Source organism: Macaca fascicularis, chromosome 13 (assembly GCF_037993035.2).
Source record: "Macaca fascicularis isolate 582-1 chromosome 13, T2T-MFA8v1.1".
Classification (NCBI taxonomy): domain Eukaryota; kingdom Metazoa; phylum Chordata; class Mammalia; order Primates; family Cercopithecidae; genus Macaca; species Macaca fascicularis.
Window position 1 is genome coordinate 105574550 of NC_088387.1, and position 25699 is coordinate 105600248.

Sequence of the window (25699 nt, forward strand, 5' to 3'; positions counted from 1 at the left end):
ATCAGCTGGACCACCATCAGATGGGCAGGATTGCTAAGGAAAGGATAAGGTGCCAGGAGAAAGCTGGAAGTGAAAGCTGTGGAGAGGAGAGCGTTAATTGGAGTCCAGAGGAAGAGGGCTTCTTCAGAATCCCCGGGGATTAACTGCTCGTCCAGTCTCTGCTGGGGACTGGTGTTTATAAAAACTGACCAAAGACTGGAACAGGGAGGCTCTCGAGAAACCCTCAAAGTGTGTCAGGATTTCAGCCAAGACTTTCCATTCCCCACTTTGCTGGCGCAGGGGGTAGCAGGGGGAGCCTGTGGGACCTGGAAGACTTTGTCGCTGGAGACGTTTCCAGAAGGAAAAGAACCTCTCCTGGCAGGGCCTTTCCCTTCACAGAGCAAAATGCCAGTCTCTGAGAAGTTTGAGGTTCTTCAAATGCAGGGAAAAATCCTAGCAAATGTAATGGGGCTAAAGCAAGGGGAGAGAGGAGGGCTAAGGAAAGCATTTGGCCCCAGTGAGGCTTGGGGACCTCTGGAGGCTGCCACTTCCCACCTCATATCCTCTCCCCCTCTGAATCCTGCTCCTCAGGACAAAAAGTGGCTTACAACAACTTGTACCAACTTAGAGCAGGTGGAACATGTAGCTCAACAGGGTTAGAGTGTGAGGGGGGTGGGTAGAGCTCACTGAAGACTGAAGCTAGAGGACATCCTGAAGATGTGGGAAGCTGTTAGGGAATTTTCACAAAGGAGCGATGGAGGTGGATTTCCAACCAGAGGTATCTGTGGGTGTCAAATGATGGACCCCATAGTTACAAAGTTGTGGAGTGTCCATTAACGAGAGCTGGGGAGGGAAGATTGCTTTTAGCTGCTGGATCAGGTAGTAGGTTTGCTTAAAAATATTAAAAAGGGAAAAAGCAAAGACCTGCATTTTCCTTATTCAACAGCTGTTTTTTGAGAACTGAGCGTGCTTAGGTGCTGGGGTTGTTCCAACAGATAAACCCTGCCCTCATGGAACCCATTCCAAGCGGCCTCCTTGGAGAAGCTTACTGGAAGGTACTTGAGATAAGATGATGGGAATTTGCTGCATTCAACCGCGTATTACAAGTTTTTTAAATGGAGAAATTAAAAAAAAATCATGGCACCTAATATTAAAATAATAAAACGTCAATTCTTGGTCTGCCAATGACCTGCTCAAAGTGGGTGGACAGCCTCCCTGGGTCTTCATCTCCTCATCCTCCAGTGGAGCTAATCTTCCTTCCTGTGTCCCTCTGAGGAATATTCGAAGATAACAAGCTTTGAAAGCAAGTTGAAAGCTCTGTACAAATTGCAGGGTGTGACTCACATCCTTGTGAGAGACCCATGTTCACAAGGTGCTACCTGGTGAGAGGTTTTGGATGAAGGATAGAGTCTGTTCACAGATCAATTTTTATCAACTTTACTTCTCCAGGTTTGTCTGCAACTGTTTGGGGATGTTTTGCAGCTGTCAGAAATACTTTTCCTGATTTTATACTAATATTTGACTTCTGCACTGCAATGCAGTGCTTTACAAACATGCACACGTATATGTTTACCTAATTGCTCTAGGATGATAATTTAATGTAGTTGATATGACAGTATAAGAAGGCAAAGGCCAGAATTGTTGCTCCAGGTCTGAGGAGGCTTGAAAACAGCATCTGTGGGTATACAGGAGTGGGAGGTGCCAGAAGTCAGCCTAGCTTGGGTCAGGGTAGGAAACCAAGGGTGTGAATTGTCATGAAAAGCCACATGAAAGGTGCCAACCCTCCCAGACCCCCCAGAAATAGCTGTTGAAAATTGGGCTTTCTGGTGAAAAGATCAGCTGCTGCAGAACTCCTTCCGTATATGTCAGCAAGTGGGGCCGGATAGCATAGAGCGAGCCTGAAATGTGTCTAAATAAATGATTATGGTGACTCACTCGCCCCCGTTGAATGGAATGTTTTTTTTAAAGTGAAAGTAAGAGAGAAAGAAGATAATAAAGCAAAGAAAAAGAACAATAAGGTTTGAATTTAAAACAATACGAGCAAAAAATTGAATTAGTCACTCATGTCAAATCCTGTGAGCCTCTGTCCTGAATTGCTACCTTCCTCCTTGACTTGCCTTAAGGTCACGGTCTTTCTGTTTGAATTTCCTGGTGAGATAACACACCCTCTGATTGTTGCCATTCCCAGTGCCAGTTGCAGGCATGTAATGGGCATTCTGGAATATTTGTCACAGAACCACTACAGAGCTTATCTGTTGAGCCCAGAAGGCCTTTCCATGGCCAGAGAGGAGCATCCAGTCTCTGAGATGTTTAGCGTTGCTTTGTGGAGCCGCTGGGTGCGAGAGCTGGGGCTGCCAGCCCATGAAGCTTAACGGAGAAGATTCTGCATTTATTCTATTGTAGGCCTCTTGGTCTGTTGTTGCATCATCCCTGATATCAGGAACTGGCCCAGAGACCCATGAAACCTTTATGATTTGCTAGTGTTTTAATCGATCTGCAGTTTGCAGAGATTTTTACATTAAAGTGAGTCAGTCTTGTTTTATACTATGTACTCATTCAGCTGAGTATATAGCTTTGCTCCTCTTTTTGGTTGATTTCTGGGTCATTGCTTAACCACTCTTACGCCTTAGGGATCTCATCCATAAAATGGACCTAATTTCTTCTTCAGACCCCAACATAATACCTGTGAACATAAAATTATTTAATCTGGAAAAAATGTGGAGTATGTCACTTTTGCTGTAGTCAGAAATAACCCCCAAATCTTAGTGGATGGTGACGACTGTCTTGTTGTGCCCTGAGTCAGGGGCTGCAGGTTGGTTTCTGTGGCACTAGTGTACGTTTCTACTCATTCTGGAACCTGGTTTGAGGGGGGTGTCTGCTTCTTGGAATGTGTCATGCTCATGACAGAGCGATCGAGCAAGGTGGCAGGAACTTGAGACTCTTCTTGAAACTTCTACTGGGATGTGGCTTTCTTTATTCTATTCTCACTCCATTTGGTAAACAAGGCAAATTTCCAAGTCCTATGCCAATTGTAACCTCCTCCCAAGTTATTCAAGTTATCTGGCAACCAGCAAGACTATACTGTACAACCGTGCCCTGTACTGTACAACTGTCCCTTCTACTATATAACCATGCCCTGCACTGTATGACCATGCCCTGTACTGTATAACTGTCCCCTGTACTGTACAATCATGTCCTGTACTATACAACTCTCCCCTGTGCTGTACTACCCATGCCCTGTACTGTACAACTGTCTCCTGTACTGTACAAACGTCTCCTATACTGTGCAACCATGCCCTGTACTGTACAACTGTCCCCTGTACTGTATAACCATGTCCTGTACTGTACAACTGTCCCCTGTACTATATAACCATGTCCTGTACTGTACAACTGTCCCCTGTACTGTATAACCATGTCCTGTACTGTACAACTAACTGTCTCCCATATGGTGTAACATTGCCCTGTACTGTACAACCATCCCCTGTACTGTATAACTGTCCTCTGTAGTGTATAACCATCCCCTATACTGTACAACTGTCCCCTGTGCTGTACATCCTTCCCCTGTACTATAATCATCCCTGGGAGAGAGACCACCCCTCTCCCAAGATACTGAAATCTGCAGATGATCAAGTCCCTTATATAAAATGACATAGTATAGTATTTGCATATAACCTATGTATCTCCTCCTATATACTTTCAATAATCTCTAGATTACAATAGCTAATACAATGTAAATGCTAAGTAAATAGTTGCTATACTATGTTGTTTTTTAAATTTTTATTATGCTTTATTGTTGTTATTTTTTTTTCTGAGTATTTTCCAACCTTGGTTGGTTGAATTCCAAGGATGTGGAACTGTGAATATGAAAGGCTGACTATAAAATCTTTTACAATTGAGGAAATAATGCAGTGTAACAAGTACATTGTAAGCTTATTAAACATGGTGTGAACATTATGTTCTTAGTAAAATAATATTTGATTGGATACTAAGAATGGAGCTCATGTCTGGTATCAATCTTTATTGGGAAGTATCACACTAGAATGTAGTGGTCTATGATGGAGGAAATTTTGTGTCACCCACCCCTACATTTTAAAAGCAAGGCCTAGACTCTCTTCTTGGCGTATAGTAGGTATTCAGTACATACTAGTTGTTCTGAGTAAATTCATGAGATCACAGCTGCTCAATACTCTGGGAACCCAAGACAGTAAAATAGAATTCAAGTCTCTGAAGTCTATTTAAGATTAGAAAACAGCAAAGCCAAATTTTCAACTGTATGCTAGAGAGATAAACAGGTTTATCAATTTATTTCTTAAATTCAAGTGTAATCACATCCACAAAGCCTTTTGCTGAAATTCCCCTTTTGATGAAACTCATGTCATCACATCAAATAACTCTAGTGGCACAGACTTAACTCAAGGTCCCCAGCGTTGTTGATGGGCAGTAACCTTGACAGGGAGAGTATTGACATAGTGCTTTTGACCATTGTTGTGTCTTTCTTTGGGGCCGTCCCAAATGCTTACTGTTCATTACATTCTTTTTGTTGCTGTTGTCATTGTTGTTCCTACCCTGTCTTCCTGGGAGCAATGGTAACCTCTTAAATTTAGAAACAATAGAACCAAGGCCACAACATGTGAGGGCAGGGCCAGGCTATGCAGTGGGTGTGGCAGAGACTCCATCCCCCCTGGCTGAGTTTCTCCCAGATAGATAAGACCAGCTGGGACACTTCTCCATTCACTAGCTGTGTGACTTTAGGCAAATTACTTAACCTTTCTGTGCCTCATTAGTCAGATTAATGGAATGAAGATAATAATAGTAGCATTTTCTCTTAGGGGTGCTGGGAGGATTTAATGAGGTGATACATGTAAAGTGTTTAGAGCCCGGGAGGTCAGGGGGATGAGATGAGCATCCTGGTTGGACAGGATCGTGGGCCTCAAACTATGTAGTGGTGGTTCCAACAGGAACCTCTCAAAGTAATGCTCATTGGAAGCACAAAGGCCTTTCACAGGAACATTGTCATTCACCTTGATATGAGTGGGTCAGGGAAGGCAGTCTGATGAGCAGACACTTGGAAGAAGTGTTTGAACTGCAGGGTTGTGGGGGCTGGGTGAGCCATGCCAGAATCTGAAGGAAAAATGTGGATTGTACAAGGCAGAGGAGAAAGAAAGTGGGGAGAGCCCAAGATGAGAGTGTGCTTTACTAATTCAAAGAAAAGCAAGAGGTCAGTATATATGGCAAGGAGTAAATGAAGACAGCAGTGATAGGGTCAAGAGGGAGACTGGGCCTGCAGGGCCTTGTAGTACGGGTTTTGATCAAGGAGAAAGGAAACTAGCACTTACTGAGGACACATCGTGTGCTAAGCTCTGGGCTGGGTCTAATCTTTTTAATAATTCTGCAAGAGCAACTGGTACAGATGAGAAAGAGGAGCTTACATTCTTGCATATAATCAATCAGGTGGCTCACACATGGCAAAACCAGAATTTAGACAAGGTCTTTTGGATTTCAGAGCATACTCCAGACCTGCTTCAAATTTAGACATTTGTTAATTATCTAGTATTTGAATATACTTGTTCATTTCTTTGCTTCAAGTCAACTGAGATGATACAGGAAAGCTAAATTTCAACTCCCTATTTTGCATGAACACAATTAATGACTGTAAAAAATCTTTTTGGAAGGAAGATTGTACCAGGTGTGGTTTCATTGCCTGAGCAAATTAACACATCCCCTGTTACCTGGTATGCATTAACCGGGGTTCTTCAGAGAAACAGAACCAGTAGGAGATAGACACAGATACGGATGTGGCTACAGATATAAAGAGATTTATTTAAGTAATTAACCAACATGGTTATGGGGGCTCAGATGTCCCAAGATCTGCATCTGGCAGGCTGGAGAGCGAGTCCTATAGTTCCAGCCTAAGTCAGAAAGGCTGAGAACAAGGAGAGCTAATGGTGTAAGTCTGGTTCAAGTCTGAATCCAAATGCAGGAGAAGATTCATCTTCTAGCTTAAAGACATAGAGGCAAGGAGAGAAAATCCCCCCCTGTAATTCACCTTTTGTTCTAGTCAGGCCTTCAAGGGATCTGTTGAGGCCCATCCATATTAAAGAGTGCCACCCGCTTTACTCTTTCTACTGATTTAAATGTTAATTTCTTCCAGAGATACCATCACAGCAACAAACAGAATAATGTTTACCCAAATATCTGGGTACCCTGTGCACCAGTCAAGTTGATACATAAAATTAACCATCACAAAGACCATTTTTTATGAATGTAAGTGCAATTAGAGAAAATGTCAAGTTGCAACAAGGAGACTCCCACACTGCACATGGCTTCTCTGGTCTTGCAGGGAGGCCTGAGCTTGCCTGTCCCAGAGCCCCATTTTTCCTTGTCGCTTCTCTAGATTCCTGAGACTTTTTTTTGCCTATACAAGTCATCTCCATTTTCAAAAGCTCTGCATCGTAGGTCAACTAAACAGGCAGCATTCTTTAAGATAATCTTGATTAGGGATTTTCAAAATGTGCTATGTCATGGCTGCATGGAAAATGGTCCTCTTTGTTCAGCACACAGAAGAAATGGATGAAGCTGCTTATAGCCACAGGGGAGTGGCCTGGTGGGGGAGGAGGAATTCTAGACACCTGATTCTACCAACTGTCCCCCTAGACCACAAGTGTACCTTTGCTACATGGTTGGAAAAATCTGATTTAAATCAAGCCCTCCATCTTATAGGTGGGAATACTGAGGCCCAGAGAGGGAAATAGCAGAGTCGAGTCACTTGGTTTTCTCCTGGGACCTGCCTGCGCAGTTCTGGTCATACTGCATTGCCTGCCTGATCCTTTTCTGCCTCCTCATTTCTGAATTATTCATTGGGCATTTGTCACAGACTGTCAGGGACAGCTGACTTGTGTGGGTGTGTGAGTGCGTGCGTGTATAAGCACATATGATCTTTTCCCAATTAGATAATAAATCATCTGGGGACAGGGTCTTTGTCGTGTTCTCTTTCTTTTCTTACACCCTACAAATTACCAGGCATATCAGATCGTACTTTTCTATGTATTAAAGTATAAATGAATAATCATCCACCATTAGCCTTTAAAATAAACTATAGCATCCTCCTACTTCAAATGTCTTTTCTTCCAGAAAGTATTTGCTGATACCTAGCTCTCAATGATCTCTGGTTTGTCTCACCTTCCAAAGCATTTTCTTTGTGACATCATAGAGCTTTTACCACTTTCCACCTTATATTAGAGTCATAGGTAGAAATATCCCGTCTTCTTTTCCAATGACGTGACCACCTTGAAGGTAGGATACGTGTGGCTCGTGTAAGACAGTGGTGTTTACTTCACAGGCATTCAATTCTAACTCCGCATTTTAAAGTGTCTATTACATATCAGATACTGCACTAGCTGTGTCATTGCAGGAGCTCATTTAAACTCCACAGCAGCTATATAAGGTACATATCAGCTTCGTTTTTATTATATAAGGAAACTGATGTTTAAAGAGGGGAGGTACCTAGTTCCAGACTAAGTTGAAGCCAAACCTCTGGTTCCAAATGCCATACCCTTGTTTTAGCCCAGGATAGTTGCCTGCTTACCTTAGCAAATGTATGTGGAATAAATATGCAAGCCAAGAATAGGTGAGTTAATTCATTTGAAGGCTAACAAATGCTGAACATATGTCATTTGTGGCTTTTGGAAATCGTTGTGAAAATACCTTTATACTATAAAAAATGAAAAGAACGTCGATTCTCATGGATCAGTTCTGCTCGCCTACGGATTGTCCCTGAAACATCTGCAAGTTCAATTGAAATATGACTTTCAGATGGAAGAATGCTATCACTTTCCCAAGGCTTTCTTTCCTGATTTCTACAAACATCAAAGCTGAAGTTTATACTTTTTCATTTTGATGATAATCGGTTTCCTTAATAAGTCTTGTCTTTAAGAGGTAAATTCAATCAGCTGCTGTCTGCTACAAGACTGAGTGGTTGTGGCTCTGTGTGTGGGGGGTTGGTGGGTCAGGACTGTCTTTATTTTTCTGCTCTATTTTCTTCTGATTTCCCATAGCAACAATTGACCCCCTTGCACGTTAAAGACTCCAGCAAAGGTAGAAGAAGGCATATGCAGTGATGCTGGAATCGTCTTCCATGTGGTTATCTAAGTGTGGCCTCCAAGGAAGTTACTTCTAGAGCCAGTTAATTTCTGACTTAATCAGAGCCCGGAAGCCCCAATCATGCTTCTGAATTTGGTAATGACAAGTGTCTTTGCAAACATCTGGGAAAAAAAACAAGCTTAGAGGAAGCTTTGACAGACAACAGTAGTTAAGCCCCAACAACAGTGTGACAGATGCCAGTGGAGCAGTGTGATAGGTTCCAGCTCATGGGTGGACATGGCAAGGACTGTCCAGAGGAGAAATGGTCACCTGAGACTGGAACATAACAAGGGCAGTCTTCCAGTATGACTAAACACTGAAGTTTTCATGACTCAGTCCATCCACCAAAGGGACTGATCTTAAGAGTTTCAGTCCTAACCTCCCTGTGTGGCGGGACAGACACATCAACTAAATGGGATGTGTGACTTCACTCACATCGGCTCTCTACCTGGGGTCAAACCAGGCATTCAATTCTAGCTCTGCATTTTAAAATGTCTATTACATATCAAATACTGCACTAGCTGTATCATCATAGGAGCTCGTTTAAACTCCACAGCAGCTATATAAGGTGCATATCAGCTTCGTTTTATTATATAAGGAAATTGATGCTCAAAGAGGGGAGGTACCTAGTTCCAGACTGACTTGAAGTCAAACCTCTGGTTTGGCAGCAGGGTAAAGAGCCCTGAGATGCTGGCACAGAGAGTTGAGGAGTCGCCTTTATTATGCCCAGGCCTGCAGGTAGATGAGCTTGATCTTCAGTCATCAGATACTTCAGGAATGTCTGCAGGCACTGTGCTTGGCACTGGGGCTAATGATGGTTAATGCATTTTCTGCCCATAGATGAAGTCTAGTGGAGTGCTGTTTCTCAGAATATATTCTTGCATCATGGAACTTCTCCTAGCAGGGGATGCTCAGAAGGCATTCATTCATCTCTTCATTCATTGAACAAAGGCTTTAAAACAGTATGTCTGGGTGGGCCCTCGGAACATAACAGAGGGCAACACTGATGTGAGCCTGGCCCTGGAAGCCTGCAGGGTGTCTAATTGTGGGCGAATACAGATAGAACTGGGGATACGGTCTTTGTAATCATTTTTAAAGGTGTGAATATATGTGTAATGCAAGCAAAATTGTAGAGGGAACGTGTACACAATTATTGACTAACTTTAGTGTGTTTCATTTACATCGTGACTATATGTCTTAAAAGTTTTTTTTTAAAGCATTGCTGCATATCGAAGTCTCTCGAAACTGTCCATGGCGGGTTTGGGCTCAGCAGTGCTTCTCTAGTGGTGTCCTTTAATTTAGGCAGGCTTGTGCAACACTGTCCCATCTTGAAGTATTGAAGAAGACTGTATCTCCAGGCCCTGGCTCCTCAAGCTCCGCCAGCCTGCAGGAGCCTTTCAGCTGCCTTTCTCTGTGGCTCAATGCCATTCATTGTTTAAGCTACAGTTCAAGGATGAACGACTAAAGTGATTCATTCCGGCATTTGACAGATATTTATTGAATGCCTACTTCATGCCAGGCATAGCTCTAGGCAGTAAGGATGTGACATACCAGTTAAGGAAAAAAAGTAAGTAATAAATAATAACTTTAATAATGTTAAAGTAATAATAATAGTATTTTATTATGGTAATAATAACATTAAGAAAAAAGTACTAAAGTAATGTATTTATCTTATTTAAGTAACAATTATATTTTATATATAGTATACTATTATAAATAATAATAATAACTTTAAGGTAAGGTAATAAAGGAATATTTATTGCCTTCTAGTATATTAATAGGTCAAAAAGTCAGTGGGAAAAATGGAGCCGAACCAAGGAGATTATGGCTACTGCAGGGAAGGCCATTGTAGTTGAAAAGGGAAGTCAGGATGGTTCTCATTGAGAAAATGACATTTGAACAAAAACTATTAAAAGGTGAAGGAGTGAGCGCACATATATCTGGGAGAAATGTGTTCTAGGCAAAGAGAAAGGGCATTGGGGCTGATAAATTTGAGGACAAGCTAGGAGGTCAATGTGGTGGACCTGCTAGAACAAAGGAAGAAGAGTAGCTGTGGACGAGGTCAGCAAGGTCCTGGGGAGGCGAGGCCTTCCACCCTGAGTCTGATGAAGGGTGCTCCTGGAGAGCATGTACTAGCAGAGGGTCCCGGTGGGACTCACATTGTAGTGGCATCACTCTGGCTGCTCTATGGCAAGTAAACCACAGGGTGTCAGGGATGGAATCAGGGGACCCTGGTGGCAGCATGTTCTTGATGGACTAGTATGGAAGGTATGCAGGGATGCCGGATATATTTTCAAGGTAAAGACAAAAGAATTTTCTGAAAGATTGAATTTGGGGTGTGAAATAAAGAGGAGGCTCAGATGACTCAGTATTTTTGTCCTAGCAACTGGAAGGATGGAATTGTCATTAGCTGGCATGAGAAATAACGTGGGTAGAGCAGGATTGGGAGGAAAGAGTAGGAGTTCTGTTTTGGGCCACGCTGAGTTTGAGTTAGGCATCGGAGTATAGCTTCTGAGTAGACTGCTGGTTATTGCTGGCAAGGGAGAGGTCAAAGCTGGAAATATAAATATGGTATTTGTCAAAATAGAGATGATATTTAAAGGTGTGAAACTAAGGCAAGATCACTAAAGGAGTGAGTCCTGATAGAGTAGAGAGGCTGAAGGGCGAAGTCCTGGGAAGTGCCAATGTCAAGAATTTAGAAAAAGAGACAGAAGCAACCAAAAAGACTGAGAAGGAGCAGACATTGACTAGGAGGAAAATTAAGAGACCTCGACCTCCTAGTGGTCAAGTAAATAAAGACTTTCTAAAAGGGATGATAACTCAATTATATTGATTATTACTAATGGATTTAATAACGACGAAGACAGAGTTGACCATGGGCTTCAGCATCTTGGAGATCATTGTGTCCTCTGCTCTCACCCCCAGCCCACCCAGCCCGCCTCCTTTGCATGCCATCATGGCATGATCTGCTTATGTAGCTGCATCTCCTGCAAAACATTTTTCTGTCTGCCATCCTGCAGTCACGCTCACTTGTGTGCTTATGCAACATTGATGAGCACCTCCCATGTATCAGCAACTGTGCTAGATGGAATGAGTATGCAGAGTTGAACGTGGTATTTTTCTACCCTCAGATGTCTTACAGCCTAAGGAGAAAAGCAAGGTGTCTAGAATCTGTTACAGCAGAAGAAAGAGATTGAAGGATAGTAAAATTATGAGAGTTCAGAGGACAAAGAAATTTTCTCTGGGAGTCAAGGTTGAGTCCATGGCTGAAGTGGCCTTTAAATTTGGCCTTGAATGCTGGATAGGATTTAGAATTAAAGAAATGGAGGAGAAAAGAATATTTTAGAAAAAGGGGCATATAGGAGTAAGGGCAAGCAGGTGGGAAGGCTGGAAAGGGGACCCTGGACTGAAGGCATGGTATAGGGAGGAGAAGGAGGAGTGGAGAATGAGGCTAGGATTTGGGCCAGGGACCCGATGAAGAGGGCCTTAGAAAATAGAGGCTGGGCTTTATTTCTTAGTCAATGGAGGAATCATTAAAGGTTTTTGAGCCATAGAGTGATGCAATAATAGCTGTGCTGCTTTGGGAAGAGTCATCTGGCTGTATGTGCAGAACTGTCCAGGAGAAAGATAATAAGGGCCTAAATTAGGGCAGCAGAAGTGGGGGCAGAGGAGGGGGCGGATGTGAGGCACTGCAGGAGCAGAGTTCACGGGCTCAGCACTCCAGAGGGATGGACACATGGTCTGGATCTGGGGCCCTGGGCCCTCCCTGAGAAACTCATCAGCCTTTTGAGGTCAGTGGCCTCGGCTGTCCCTCGTGCTTGTCATCCCCACCCCCACCCCATCCTCTTCCAAGCCCATGTGTGCTCAAGCTTCACCTCGTTAATGAAATGAAGCTGCTTATTTTTGGAACTCTGTGATTAACACAGTTGCTGTGTTTAGGAAACAAAAGAACCCTGTGCATTTTTCAGGACTCTCTACCTGCACCGTGTCCACCTAAAAAGGTGGAGAGCTGGCGCATCCCGGTCATCTCTGGCCTCCAATCTCTGATCTTCTGTTGCACCTGATCTGATCCATTGCATGCAGCATTGCCAGTCATTGTTGAGCAAAAGCAGCTCTGGAGGCCTAGAGAGGGCGATACACAGTGCCACGCGACCAGCAGCACCATAGGAAAGGTCAAGCAACCAGATGGGGCTCTCCACTGTGCCTCCATAAAACTAGGCAGGCTACTTGCCCATTTTCCCTAGAAAAACAGCCTAGTCGTTTGGCCAATTGTGCCAGAGAATGGAAGGCCTCTCAATGCCCTGTGGTTCTCCCAGCCCCCAGCTGGGGCTGGCAGGCTATGGCCCCCAGTGGTATCATCACTGATTTCAGGAGGCTAGAACCCTAGCACTGTGGGGGAAGGGCTGGCCAGCTGCCAGTCCCAGCATCCCAATTCCTATGGCAGTGCAGGGGGAAGAGCCTCTGTGGGGGCGAGGCTGGCTTCCTCCTGAATCTGCCCATAAAAGGATAAAAGTGCTGCTATCTGGTCGGCATTGGTAGGATTGCTGATGATAAATTTTTTAAAAGTGTGGATTTTTCCCCCTTTTTGCAAGGATATGTGTGTGTGTGCATGCAGGCGCACGCGCTCGGGTGTGCCTGCGTTCACACAGTTTGCAGCCTGTATGTGCTAACAGATGGATTCAGCCTCATCTTTTATCCGGTGTTACAGAAGATAAAACTGAAACTGGATGATATGCTGCCTCTTCAATTTAAAAGAGAAAAAATAAAATAAAAAGCTCTTAAAGGGGAGCCCTTATGGTAGAAAAGAGTGGTCCAAAATATTGTCAGGCTTTACTCAAAAGGCAAAGAACAGCAGAGCCATTTGAAAGTAATTTTTCTTCCTCCTCCCTCTTTGACTTCTCCAAAATATATCATCTATGTGTCAGAAGTAGGGCAAGCTTTAAGGCTATTATGAATTATATATCAAGGGACATCATTTCCCAGGAGTCTTGAACAAATGCCCAATGGTTTAAATTTTACAGACATGCTCTTCCCCCCAGTGGCAACAATTTCTGTCGCTGCAGTCTTCCTGAGATGGAATGGGAAAGTGTTTTGCAAAATGCACAATGAGACGTTATGCTAATAAAGGTAATTGTGCAGTGGTTGGAAACTATTCCTTCCTGAAAGAGGCTTTTATCCTCCACAGACTGCCCCACACTGCAGGTACTTAGGCTGCTTCCACTGGTCTTGCCTTCTTTTAGCTGGAGTCAGATACGTCCAGGGTGAGGACAGATTGAAAGAGCGAAACTGGAATCAACTGGGCATTTCTGTGCCCATCGTGTAAGACAAAGACCTTGCCATTTCATTTGAATATCAGATATGCTTTGCCTATCTATTTATTGTTCTGTAAGATTCAGGAAGAGCTTTGTGAAAGTCATTCTTTTCTCTAAAATTGGAAACATACATTCATTGGCTAAATAAGAAAGGTGGGTTTGAGGGTCTTGGTACTTTGCTTCCTTACCACTATTGGATGGATCAGAAAGTTAGCCCAGAACACGGGAGCAGAGGACGAGCGATTGCCAGAGTGCATTGGTGGGCAGGGCCTTCCAGACAGTGACAGCGACAGCTGCAGGAAGTGGCCTTCTTTGCTCCGTGCTTCACACTCTCCCTCCCAATTTATTCTTTTCAAGTGGATATTTTAAAGTTCTGAGCTTTACTGTATGTGGCCTTGAGAGAATCCAGGTATAATTATTTATATAAGTTTGTTGATTTCTTAATCTTTAATAATTATTTATTAGTTACCTCACTTTATTCTTACAACACTTTTGAGATATGGAGGGCCCATCATGTTTTTCCCATTTGAGAGAGAAAATAATTGAAGGAGGGGTGAAGTCACTTGACCAAGGGCGCTACTGCCAGAGGAGTGATATTATGTAGATCTAGATCTAGATCTACACACACAACACCACACACTCACACGGTATAAAATACAAACCTGACAATAGCACCCTATCTCCGCGAAATAATAAAAGGTAAACCCCGACATTCAAAATCCTTTACAAGGATTTGCTGGGCCCTCTGGTCCTCCCAGCCCCTGCCTCACACACGATGCAAGCCTCCCTCCCACTCCATCCCATCAATTTCTTATGCTCTAGTCACACCCCTTCACACAGAGTTCCTCCCATGAGGAGCTTTGTCACTTGTTCATTTTCAAGGCCCATGCTCTCTGCCTGAACACCCTATTCCCACTTCACATCCTCACTGCCTCCCTTAGTGGTGTATGGAATTCGCACTCTGATTAGGCCCCAGCCCCTCCAGGAAGCTTTTCCCGGCCAGATCCCGTCACACAGGTGGAGTCTGGTGCCCACCACGGATACTTCCACACCAGCCCGTGCAACTGCCACACTGTACTTAATCATCATTTCCTGTGTTTATATTTCCTGGAAGCTTATGGGCTGTTAGCAAACAAGATGGAAGTACCATACCTTGTTCTCTGAATCTTCATCCCCAGGGGTGGAAGAAATCCAGGAAGCCCGTGACAGCCTGCAGGGAGGGTTCCAGTGAGATTCCTTCTCCTTCTTACTGCCCCTCTGTCTGAATGCACCTCAAAGCCTTTACTAACAGGTAGGCTTCGGGAACTGTGTGCCATTCAGGTGTGTGACTCCTTCCAAACCCCAAGATGAGATCACTACTGCCACCCCACCCATCACCCTCTATTACCCAGGCCCTCAGCACCACGCTCAGCAGACATATTAATGAAAGATACTGATTTCCAGGGTCTGTGGCATCTGATTGGTCCCTAAGTGGACACAGTCCCTGGTGAAGGACACAGGATTCAGGATCAGACACCCTTCTGCCATTGACTGGCTGTGTGATCTCAGAAATTTCACCTGAGCGCTCTGGACCTTTGTCTCTGCATCAGTGAAATGAGAATGGTAGATGCTACTTGAAGCTATTTTGTTAATGAGAGATTATTTTGTATAATGAAAAGTACATAAATCATATGCATAAGTATTAGCCATTATTAGCAGGAAAAAATTCAAGTTTGCAATCCAATATATTAGAGGTTTATTAATAATATGTGGTAAAATTAGTTTGTCATTACTGAAGAAGTCATTGGCTTAGTCAGTTCAGGATACTGTAACAGATTACACAGACTAGAGTACTTAAATAACAGAAATACATTTCTCACAGTTCTGGAGGCTGTAAAGTCCAAGTTCTGGAGGCTGTGAAGTCCAAGATCAAGGTGTGGGCAGATCCAGTGTCTGGTGAGGGCTGGCTTCCTGGCTTGCAGATGGCTGTTTCCTCATTGCATCCTCATATGGTGAAGAGAGAAAAACATCATCGCTGTTGTGTCTCTTTGGAGAAGGCCACTAATCTCATTCACAAAGCTCCATCCTCATGACCTGATTCTTCCCAAAGAATCTTCCCTCACCTCCAAATACCATTACATTGGGAATTTAGGCTCCAACATATGAATTTAGGGGGATACAAACACTCAGTTCCTAGAAGTCATCTTGTTGCTGCTTTAGATGTTACAACTTTTAAGGTAAAAAGAAAAGAGTTTGATGAGCATTGCATCAAAGAAATCCATTAGTTGTTTGGCCAAGCAGATTTCTTTATCTCACTTAGCCTGGGCATCAGAAGACCCACTGTCCTGGGATGTGGATGTGAGGAATGAATGACAGAGGAGTGATGGAAGGAGCCAGCTCCTGGTATGTGGGGGTTTTGGAAATTTCTTTTCTATTTTTTGTTGTTTGAAATGGGGTCTTGCTCTGTCACCCAGGCTGGAGTACAGAGGCATGATCATGGCTCACCACAGCCTCACCTTCCCAGGCTCAGGTGATTCTACCACCTCAGCCTTCCTCGTAACTGGGACTACAGGCACATGCCACCATGCCCAGCTAATGTTTTGTATTTCTTTCTTTTTTTTTTTTTTTTTTTTTTTTTGGCGAGGGGTTAGGGGAGAGATAGGATCTTACTATATTACCCAGGCAGGGGTAATTTCTTTCCCTGAAGTTGTCCTACTTCCAACCTGTGACCCTAGGTCCCAGATGGATTGTAACCAGCTTGTCCTGAGTTCTGAGTAAGCCTTGCAGAGGGAGTATAGAGACCTCAACAAAAACATTTTCTCCGAATAGATAGGTGACTCAGCACTGGACACCAAGAAAGCTGCATTTTGCTGAAAGTCAGTAAGAAGCTGGGGACCAGGTCTGGGGCAGTCAGCCTCCTATCCTGGACCATGGGCTCCTCATCCGCAAAGCAAGGGGCTGGGCAGAGAGTTGCCCAGGTGGCTTCCAGCTCTGGCATTCAGTGCATCTAATTTATAGTTGAGTGAGTTGTCATTTATAGACCAGGAAGGGTGAAATTATCCCCATTAATCTGCTCACAGTTCTGGTGCTTGAGAAACTACTGGGTCTTGCCACATCTCGAATTAGCTCTAGGCCCTTGGGCTTTTAATTAAAGGGCTTTGTGAGTCAGATAGTTTACGGTCAGATTCACATCTTCAGGGAGACACAGAGGGAGGTCCTCTGTTCTGTCATCGCTTGTTTAGAAATCAGCTACCTCTCTCAGTGTGAGAACTCAGAATCCAGAGTCTTGCAAGGGACTTCCAGGAACAGCTTGTGGTTACGACTCACCCCTGACTTTCGCTGACTCCAGGCCCCAGAGGCTAGGGGACAGTAGATATGCTGCCTGGCGTTGCCTCTTTCCTTGTGTGTGTCTGAGTGGTGCCAGCCTGATCAGATTCTGTTGCAGTTCCCTGTGCTTGCCACAACGTCGGTCGTGTTTCTTACCCAACTCTGTTTCCGCTTCTGGTGGTTTGTGCTAAATGCGTTCTCAATCCCAAGCGGTACAGAGAATAAAAGGATTGTCTTTAAAAAGTGGCTTTGAATGTGTCGAAAGCAAGGTTGCCTGCTGTGTGTTTTTGACAATTGCTTCCCCGGAGGAGCCTTTGAAAACCTCACTTTTCAAGATGCTTCAACTCCTATTAGAAAATGACTTAAATAAAATTGCTCTTCTGACCGTCGCTGCTCTGGATGCCAGGCTAGTGATTATTTGTCTGACTTGAGTCTCCAGGGCCGGAACTTCACACCATGTCTTTTCACTACCCTCCCAGAGGAGGTGAGAGGAGGTGAATAGACACTTGTCAGATTCTTCTGCCTGGTGCCACTGTAGGGGATGCACACGCGCTGGAGTACAGGCTTGCTAAAGAGAGGCTACATTGTTATTTCAACTAGACACATTTGCTTTTTCTGCAGATGATTACCGAGCACCTATGGTGTGCCCGGTACCATGTTAGGGCAAGAGATCTACCTCATCCTTGCATTGTAAACCTGTAGCATTCGTGGCAATGTTTTGCACCACTGCCCTCCCAGGGTTCCTGCAAGCTGATTCCAGTTCATTTTATTTTCCTTCTGCATGCTGATGGGTTCAAGGTATTTCAATGGGCTACTGTGAGACTATCTCCCCGTCAGGATCTCTCAACCTTGGCACTAGTAAGAGAGTCTGGGGCAAAGTAGGTCTCTGTTAAGGGAGGAGGAGGGGTGTTCCTGTGTGTGGTTGGATGCTTAGCAGCATCTCTGTCCAGTAGCACCACATCTACCTCAGTTGTGACAACCAAAAATGTCTGCAGGCATTGCCAAATGTCTCCTCCCTGTTTTACATTTACCAAAGTGCTGTTTATGTCCTTTACAGTTAAGGAAACTTAGGCACCAGGAAGAAACTTGCCCAAGTCAAACAGTGAGTTAGCGGTAGAGCTTTAGCTACAATTTAAATCTTGTCTTCCCAACCCAGTGTCCATCTTATGGATCCATTCAGTGGTGTGCTCCTAAATGTTTAATAACAAATTCTCTGGGATAAACAAAAGCCAAACAAACTTGCTGGGAGCATGGGACAATTTCCATGGTGTAAATACTTCCACCATGGCTGGTTTCAAGCTACTTCCATGGCCTCACTGATTGTGAGGTTGGGAAGGGATCTGTACAGTTGACTCTGGTGAGCTGGTGCCAGCTGGCTCAGAATGCCCCTGGGTCCATGTGTGCTGCTCATCACATGTTAGTCTTGCTCTCCTCTGGACCTTGTTCTGCCACCCCCAGACACATGCGCTTATCACTGTGATGTCCTAGGGGGAAAGCAGTCGCCTGGTAAGAGTTTTTGATAACTTCTCTGGATAAACATAAAGCAGTTAGAGTGGAGTTTTCCCTCGCTTCTGTTAAATGAAAGTTTCTTTTCACAGTCTTTCCATTGAAGAAGTTGGAAAAGTCATGGGATAGCTCTGGCCTTAGAGCAGAAATGAAGTTCCCCAGAAGGGGGTCTTGGACAGAATGGTCTCTTGGGCAGGGACTAGGTGCTGTTACTCACCATCAGATGTGTCTACTGTAAGATGCTTGGGAGGCATCAAAGTGGTGACAGTGGGGGGATGTTGGATTTTACCATTCTGGAATATAAGAGAAGGGATGTGGCTGGTGTTTTAGTCCTGATAGCAGCTATGACCACTGGGAGTCTCATTTTCCACACCTACAAAAGGAGAAATAGTGATCCCCTTCCCACTGTTGGTGAAAGAGCAGATGAACCTCTGCCTGAGTCTCAGACGCCTACTGCCCACTTGGTTGCTTGGTGGATCGGCTGGCTATCAACAGTGTAAGCTCATCAAGCCTAAAGACTTAGTAGGTCTTGACTTTCTCACCTTGACCATGACTCAGTGTCATGTGCTCCTAGTCATCCTGTCTGTGGTCCAGTGTTAGCCTGGGAAGCACCAGGGACTGAGGGAAGAACCCTCAGCTAGTTATCAGGTGATCCAGGTTCTCTTCCTGCCTTTGATATCACCTCATTACATAACCTTGGGAAACACTTTGGTGTGACTGGAATGTGGATACTCCCAAGAGAAGGGTAGGAGCATGGTAGGGCATTTGGACTTTATCATGAAGGTGGTAGGAAATACTTGAAGGGTTTTAAGCAGGGATGACACATCATCAAATGTGTGTTTTGAAAAGTTGTTTCTGCAGAGGACGGGGCCACAGCCCAAGCAGGATCAAACCAGTTAGGGGATTGGTGTAACAGTCCTGTCAGAAAGTGATGAGGTAGCTGGGTGCGGTGACCCACGCCTGTAATCTCAGCACCGTAGGAGGCTGAGGCTAGCAGATAGTTCGAGACCAGCCCTTGGCAACATGGTGAAACCCCCTCTCTACAAAAAAAATACCAAAAAAAAAAGAAAAAAGTCAGGGATGGTGACCTCCATCTGTAATCCCAACTATTCAAGGTGGAGGTTGCAGTGAGCCAAGATCATGCCCCTGAATTCCAGCCTCGGTGACAGAATGAGACCCTGTCTCAAAAATGAATAAATAAATAAATAAAAGTCATGAGACAACTCATAGGCACTAAATGCTGAGTGGCACAGACAGAAAGTTCTATGAGAGTTCAGAACAGGGAGAGGTCAGTATGGATTGTGGTCTTAGGTGGGTATCAGAGAACACTTCATGGAGGAAATGAGACTCTGCTGCTGGCCTTGAAGGATGGTAGACAGGGTAGGGGGTGAAAGTCTAGGCTGCAGGGCAGGGCAAGAGAGTACAAAGCTGCAGTAAATCACATTTGGGCTTAAGCTGGGAGTTTACATAAAGGATGGCTCTAATTAGTATGCAGTCGTTTATGGAAGAACTTGTACCCTCAGCTAAGGAATATGGATTTTGTTAGAGGTGGTGGTTCTCACATGGAAACTGCATTTTCCTGTAGTCAATTTCTGTGGGGATCTTATCCTTATCCATTCTTCTATCCACTGCTCCCCCAATTGGGATGGGGGGTGTGCACCCCCCTCCTGTAGCCCTGTGCTGTTGGGGAAGGCAGAATCCCTTTGCATCTTGGGGACGAATGCAATGCTGAATACTGATCATATGACCCCTGCTTTGCCTCACAGCAGGGAGCCCAGGAACAAGAGCAGCTGTGCTATTGTCTGGAGCGCAATTGCCAGTGTTTGTCTGCTGAGGCCAGGGGCGACCCTTGCCAGCGTCGTAGATAAGCCGGCTCCCAGCTGTCATGGGTACATTCTCAATCATTCCTCATCCTATGGATTCTGACTCTCTCCCGCTTCCCAAGAATGATGGAAGTTTTTCATTTTCCCCCGTGCCTGCTTTGTGAAAGTGTGTCTGGCTCTGCCCACAAAAATGAAGGATGACCGACCTCAGAGTATCCAAATAAAATGAGATTTGTATTTTCTGTGAAGTGTTAAGAAACAGTTTGCTAGAAAATAGTATGAGCGATATATTGTTGCCTCTGAGGCTCACATGAGGAGATTGAGGCTCATCGGTGTGTAATGACTCACAGGAGGTGGCACAGACAGGAATTGGTCAGGCGGAAACTAGAAACCAGGAACCCTCTGAACTTTAGCATATTCCTGTTGGGTTTGAACGGGAGCATTCTACAGAAGGGGCTTCATTGTCAGGGTAGTTTTAGCAGAGGTTTGCCTGATAAGAACATGACTTTCTCGAATGGCAGTGTATGTCTCAGGTTAAGCTCCTACAGAAACACTGCACTGAAGGGCACTTCCACACATTGAGAGTCCCAAGACTGTTCAGCCACTGTGCACAGGGCAAGTCACTTGCCATGTAGAACTGGAACCCAGATCTCCTGCTTCTCAGCCCAGAGTGCTGTGCCTCCTAGCCGGCCTTAGGGCATAAGTGGTCTCTACAGAACACCCAACAGAAGCCACCTGACAATGTCCCTTGTAGATAGTGCTGTAGGCTGGGGCACCGGGTAGCTTTGAGGTGGTCTATGGGACTCAGGGGGTGTTTGCCATGTGACACCATGTGGCCTTTGGGTGCATGAGGGCTGTAGGTGTTCACAGGATATGCCGGAGCATACCAGGATTGCTGGAAACTTGGACAGCACATGACTCTAGTCAGACTGACTCTAGACTCTAGATTGTCCTCACTGCAGTATGGCCATGGTACCATTGCTTAGTTTCTCACTCCAAGGCAGCGCTGGCCTAGAACCTCTGTAACATGCCCTTACATCTGATAGTCAAGGTCAGCTTGACTCATTTAGGGCAGTAGTATTTGCCGAAATTCAAATAGATGCCAAATACCGCACTGGTCACTTTAAATGCTAGGCACCCCTCATGACCCTGGAATAAACCTGTTATTCTCATTTTGCAGATAAGGCAACTAAGGCTCAGCTCCAAACACCAGAGGCTGAGGTTCATGATTTCTGGGCTTGAGACCCCAGGCTCTTTCCACAGCACCATCCTCCACTAATGCTTACTAAAGCTTTTGGGATACCAGCTTACCATCCAGCTACAGATGAAATTTAGAAGCATCGGTATGTGTAAAGTCCTCCACAGCCTGACAACAGCCTCTTTTTCTACTCACTGTATCTCTGCCACCACTTTCCTTCATCCCCAGCTACGCTGGGCTGTTCACTGCCCTCAGAGAAGCTGAATTTTACAAATTCAACCATCAACTCCTCATTTGTGCAGGGCTCTGGGCTAGTTACAATCGTTTGCAAAGATGAATGAGACATGACCTCTCCTATTAAGTAACTTTCCACCCAATGGTGGAGATAAAACATGAACAAAAATGTAATAGCTCATTTGGTTTTCAAAGTAGTCCAAAGAGGCTTGCTGGTATATATCGCCATATGATCTGCATTTAACGGGTGTTGTATCTGAGGATCTGACCATAGTGACTGACTAAAGGTCACACAGCCCAGCCAAGGCCAAGTTAGGGGTAGACCCAGGTCAAGACTAAGTCAAGGCATCCTCCTGGCTTGCATCCCCTGGGGGTGGTCAGGCTCAGACTCCACAGCCCAGACTGCTGGTTTTTGTCTTATTGCTGCCTTCCTGATGGAGACAAGGCAGGCTGTCAGCTGCTGACATCTCCAACCTGCTTAAGGTGTGCCCCTTACCCCTCCCGAATGGTGATGGTCCTATAGTTGGAGCCCTGGATGGGAAGAGGGGAGGTAAAAATGCCCCTTTATCTGGCATCCAATTGTGTTGTTGCTTGGGGCTGTCAGAGAAGAGGAAGCTGGTCTCCTTGGGTTTCTAATGTGTCTCCCACTTCCTCACTCAGAGGAGACCTGGTGTAACTGACATTCTGAAATGCAGTCTCAAGGAGAAGGAACCCACCCCAGCGGTTGTGTTCAGGCAGTGCGATGTGAACTCATCGAAAAGCTTGGTGGAGTTTCCTGAATGCTGCAGCCAGTTTGGCAGGTGTTCTCCTGCCCTGAACATGGGTACACTCACCTTAATGGCTATTCAGGTGTTACAAAGACCACAGAGAGATATTAAACCACAGCCATGGGAAATGGAACTAATGTGAGCCCAGGAGTAGAGATCTGGGCTCTTGTTCTGGTTCTGATACCATTTGCCACTTGCAACTGCCTTCCCCACCCTATGACTCATATACGCCACCTCTGAGGGTGGCCTGGGTCCTCTCCTTTGCTGTAGAGTACAGTGGTCAGGGCCCAGGAGGGGGTCCCTCAGATGTGAGTCCAAATGCACGCTTCGTTATCTACTTGCCGTTAACCCAGAGTTCGTCACCCAGCCTCTCTGAGTGACTGTCCAGCTCCTTATCTGTAAGATGTGGATAATAGGAGCACTGCCTTTTCCAGCAAGAGTGGGGCGAGGGCTGGATGGAACATCCAGGTGATGTCTAGACCATGCCTGGCACACAGTCAGTGCTCAGTGAATAAGGTTGATATCTCCTGCCCCATCACCATCATCACTGGCTTGTTGGCCTCTGACTGTCTAGGACTGCCTGAGCCACAGATAGTAACTAACTACCAGTTAGTCACTATCTGGTCTCTGGGCTCCTTCCATGCTGGGCTTCCCACCGTGGGAAGGCTGTATGCTGGGTGGCATCAGACAGATGCTTTCCTTCTCTAGGTCTCAAGTGTCCCCCAGAATAACATTATAACATATAGTCATAATCACAGCTGTTGTGTGGTGAACGGTAACCCATAAGAAGGTAAGTGCATTCCCTAACTCCCACAACCTGTGCACATGGCCTAATTTGGCAAAAGGATCTGTTTACCAAAAAAATTCATCACTTGTAGAAGCCCCTACACAAAACAGGTAAAAAGTATCTCTATTCCTGTTATCGCAGGATGAGGGCCCAGAGCCCTGCCCATCAGTGCCTCCAAGAGCCCTGCCAGTTTCTAGGGCTGCTGGGAGCTGGCAGGCTTCTCTGGGGCCTCTGAAAATCCATGGCCTCGAGGCCCTGTGATGCTCCACGATTAAACATATGCCAGAAACGGTCTCTTCAGAGAACAGACAAATTCCCTCTGCTTTCTCATTAGCACTGCACTTTACCTGTATTGATGGGAGAGTTTGTTAAGACTGATTTTCTGGCTTCAAAAGAACAGCAGATTCTTCCTTCCTCTTGGTCAGAGATTCCTAAGAAGGCAGATTCTTAGGGAAAGAGCAAAACAAAAACGAGCTTTAAATGCCAACTCCTTCCCCACGAGGCCCAGTCAGGGGGAAAGGGGAAGATCTCTCACCAGGCTAGAGCTGCTCACCTCCAGGCATGATCGGCAGCAGAAAAAGGCCAGGCCTTGTCTGAGAGATGTGCCTATCCCCCGAGGACCCCAGGTCTGTGTCCTCCCAGTAGACTGCAGTTTCTCCAGCAAGCCCAGTACTGGTGGCAGCTGTACTCCTGTGCTGGTTTCCCGTCTGCTTGCCTCAGGCAGTCCTCAATGGGAAAGCCACAGAGCCCTCGCGCTTAAGGGACTTGACTGGCTGCTTATCAGAACAGCTGGGTATTCGGGTTCCGGGCTGCCAGGGCACAAGGAACCCACCAGTCTCTTAAAATACACTGTTTCAGTTAGTGACACCCTCCCTTCTGAAACCATAGCATGTCTGCTTTATAACCAAGTGGCATCAGTCTGTTTCTCTATAAGGCCAACGAGTTCCATGAATTCCGAAGACAGGCAGGTGAACACAGGGAGAGTGAATTATTGCAAAGAAGTATTTGTGTGGATTGGGAAGCAAGGCATTGTCCAGGAGAGTTCTCTACCAACACAACTGGATATAAAAGTAACCAGCCTGTGGGAGTGTGGATTGTATTCAGGTGACCGCTTGTTCTTACATGCCTAGGACAGTCCTGGTGTCTGCCTGTTGTCCCAGCAATATTATTAAAAGGGCCCCCTTTCACTCTCAGAGGTATCCTGGTTTGGATGATAAACCATTAAGTCACCCCAGTTGTTTGTCTGTGTATATAAAAGTGGTTAGCAGCACTTAGTGTGGATGTGTAGTGTAGGGAGTATGTGGACGTAAAAGCCTGTGCCCATGTGCTCTGACAGCCCAGAAGCTGGCTGTGGGTTAGCATGGCTGCACGGTTGTGGGCAAGTCACTTAACCATTTCACAGCACACATGGCTTTGAGGTGAGATCAGGGGCCTCACAGTCCAATAAATGGTGGTTCAGATCCTTTCTCATAGCCTGCTAGCTTTGACCTTTGCAGAATTACTTAGCTTTTCTTAAATTAAGAATAATCATATGGACCTCTCAGAGTTGTTATTGTTTTTACATAATCTATATACAGCATCTAGCATATTTACTGACAAATCATAACCTGCCAACAAATGGTGACTGTTGTTATTGTTGTTGTTATTGTTCTAGGGCTGTGACTGTTTTTGGCTTTAGTCTCTTCATGGGGGAAATGGTGACAGATGACCCCTGTCTTTCCTGGCTTCCCAGGCTTCATGAGGCTGAAACCCAGTGGCATCCCCGAAGCCTGGTGTCCTGGGCATGTGTGCCCTGCTGGTGCTGGGGATGCGCAAAGGGAATTGCCTGCCAGCCTGCCCAGCTGCTCCATCCCTGTGGGACATAGGAATTGGATTCCCAAAGCATCATCCCCTCCACCCATCCTGGTGACTCTCCCATCTCAGGCCCTCCCTTTGTCCCCTCCCTGGCCCAGCCACTCGCTCCTCCCACAGTCTTGCTGTATAAACACGAAGACTAGGATGTCATTTACTGGTGTTGGCTGACATTGGTCAGCTGCTACCCAGAGGGGACTAGGGAATAAATTCCTAATTCTGCCTGCACAGCATCTCTCAGTCTTTCCTGCCTGGAGAGTCTCCTATCTTCCTTCTCTCCTTTTGAAGGAAGGTGTCGTCTGTTCCTAGTGTATTTGCTTTATTCTCTTTCTTTCCACTATTTGGCTTTGCAGAATTTGAGCCAGACTGCCTACATTCACACCTTGACTCTCTCACTCAAAAGCTAAATCCCATGGACAAGTGACTTAATCATTCTGTGCCTCAATCATTCTGTGCCTCAGTTACCTCATCTGTAAAAGGGGATAATAATAATGCCTACGTAGTTTGGTTGCCATGAGGTTTCAGGGAGTCACCATATGTACGGTGCTAAACAAAGCCCAATACGCCGTAAGTACTTGATCAGTGTTAGCTATTTTTATTATCTAAACACCTACCCCTTCTGGTTTTTCAGTGTTGGTCTGTGCTGCTAGCATTGAGGGACTCAATCTAAGCTCTGCTGCTGGTAAACTGTGGGCACAAGCATGCCCCACCGTGGGCTTTGGGTCTCTTGACTGCCCACCCCGGAGGGTGAGGATGTGGTCTTTGGGGCCCTTTTGGCCTCTCATAGTGGATATTGC

At 45.3% G+C, this 25699-nt stretch overlaps 1 protein-coding gene across 17 annotated transcripts in view; it reads left to right on the forward strand.

The window, feature by feature from the left end:
- The window catches only part of CYRIA (CYFIP related Rac1 interactor A), a 115874-nt gene that overhangs the window by 13337 nt on the left and 76838 nt on the right, over positions 1-25699 (forward strand). For 3 of the 17 annotated variants that reach the window (XM_065527387.2, XM_074012300.1, XM_074012298.1), the window contains exon 2: positions 21246-21408. The exons of 13 other annotated variants lie outside the window; for them this stretch is intronic. The gene's annotated coding sequence lies outside the window, so the exon portion shown is untranslated. Of the gene's footprint in view, positions 1-14608; positions 14722-21245; positions 21409-25699 lie in introns of all 17 variants that reach the window. One more of the 17 variants, XM_065527389.2, reaches the window with a different exon arrangement.